Raw genomic sequence first — 2130 nt, 5'->3', positions numbered from 1 at the left:
TAACAAGTGGGAATATGTAAACATGCTTAATGAGTAAACATTTTTCTTGCTCAATAAAACTGATTTGGGGGATAGCAAACCACTATATGCTCAGTTTCTTATCTCCCAACTTTTAGATATATTGCTCCTATTCTTAAAACAAAATTAAGCTACAATCGAAATGTCTTTGATTCAATAATTTATTGCACACCATTATTCATAAAATTGTGCTATCCACCAAGTAATCTATGCAATATTTCATGACTGAATAGAAAAAACTAATATATAAGGTTTATAAGTTTTAGGTATTATGTGAAGATAACCTGAATAACAGTATAAAGTTTAAAATGAGGCAGACCCTCCATTAATCAGCCCCTTCATTTAGAACTTCTGTATTTATATAACTAGATTTTCCATTTCTTACTATGCATGATTTATTTAATTTGCAGCTTTTTTCTTACAGTGACTCCATAGCATCTACTTTCAAGAAAATTTTGCATCAGTGAAACAGAATACCTGGAACTTAGAATCTCAATATAAAAAAATTACCTTTGTTTTCTCAACTGCTAATTCCAACAGTAAAGATATTGCCAAAGGAAGAATTAATGTGAAAGAAATTCTGTGTCTATGAAACCTGACCTCAAAGGACTTAATTACCGAAAACATATTAGGTACCAGTTCAAGTAAATCTTCCATTTAAAATGGCAGTTGTGAAACATAAATATCCTTGATAAATTTTAAGTCATAGTGTCGAAGTTGCAATCTGGAGTCTAAACCACTTACAAAGAAAACACTCTATTCATGATTTAAAAAAACATCCCTAGCATATGTCTTACTTTCTTTTTCTTGTCTGTACTACGTACCAATTTCATGTCATATTCTCAAATTGTTCTAATGACTGGTTCCAGATTTTTCAAAAAGTGTTGCAAATTTATTTCAAATCCAAGTTTATTAACTGCCTGAATAATATGCTGTATTACTTGCCAGAAGCTTTCTTTTAAGGAGGATCATTTAGAAAGACCTTTGAAATATGAAGGGGTGAAGTTCCATCAAAAGGTCTCTTGAGTCTTAGCTTGTGTGTGTATATGTGTGTGTAAAATATAAATGTGTTTTATAAATAAAAGTATATTCAGTTTGTACACACATATATATGTAAACTAACATTAACATATTAAAGTTAGAACAATGTATGAGGGGCTTTTAAATTAACATTTGTTGCCATTTAAATGATTGTCAACATTTGTGCAAAATGTCAGTGACACATATGGCAAGGCAGGGTTTTTAGCACACAGAAACTATTACCTGTTCCCAGTTCCTTTACTTGTCCACCGTGTAATCCTCAATAAATTAGTTGGTATGCGTCCCCCATATGCATGACCATCCCCCACCGGCTTTCTTAATCTATGAAATGGGTAGTAATATTTGACTGCAAAAGTCTTTAAGAACTTCACATGGAAAAATCTATACTGACTATATAAATAAAGCAAATGTGTCTTGCCATTATGAATAATAAAGACTGTTTTCAATGTGTTGTATTTTTACTAAGCCTTATTATCCTGATGTTTTTTTCCTTTCATGAAATCTGAATCTTCGTCTCTTTTTAAAATTTCTGGTATACATGCATGAGTACTTTTCTATTTTGCAGTGAACAATAACAAGAAATGAATGTTTTAAAAATGCACAGTATACATCATTTATGTGATATTACACTCATGTAGATCAGTGAGAATTTTTAATTTAATTACAGCACGTATAGAAACATTGAAAGGTCAGTGTTTATGACTGTCATGTTTTCCTTCTAAGGTTTTCATAACCACCCCAAAAGTCCTAGATCCACTGAAACAGTTTTTAAAAATTTGGCAGGGAAACCTTTCTTTACTATAGAAGTTGTGAAAGACAGACCTTACTCTAGAATGATATTTGCAAGTAATGAAAATGCTTAAAAGGTGGGACATCATCTCAAAATAGATTGCAGCATATTAGAAAAACCAGATGGTGCTCCTTTTGAGCATTCTAAGGAATTTAAGGATATAGGTAAGTGATCTAACAAAAAATGAGTTTGTACCATGCTCAGGAGACCATTAAGGAAAAAACCAGTTGATAGAAATTGAATCCATCTTTATAAGTCTTGCTAGTAACGTATTTGTAGAA

At 31.4% G+C, this 2130-nt stretch overlaps 1 long non-coding RNA gene across 1 annotated transcript in view; it reads left to right on the top strand.

Annotated features, from left to right (window-relative positions):
* Positions 1–1512, top strand: part of LOC130684131 (uncharacterized) — a 3849-nt gene extending 2337 nt beyond the window's left edge. The window contains exon 3 of the long non-coding RNA XR_008998287.1: positions 429–1512. This is a non-coding gene — a long non-coding RNA (uncharacterized LOC130684131). The remainder of the gene's footprint in view (positions 1–428) is intronic.
* The last annotated feature ends 618 nt before the right edge of the window (positions 1513–2130 follow it).

The sequence above is a fragment of the Manis pentadactyla genome, chromosome 6 (assembly GCF_030020395.1).
Source record: "Manis pentadactyla isolate mManPen7 chromosome 6, mManPen7.hap1, whole genome shotgun sequence".
NCBI classification, from domain to species: domain Eukaryota; kingdom Metazoa; phylum Chordata; class Mammalia; order Pholidota; family Manidae; genus Manis; species Manis pentadactyla.
Note: the sequence above shows the minus strand (reverse complement) of the source record. Positions and strands in the feature narration are given on the sequence as shown.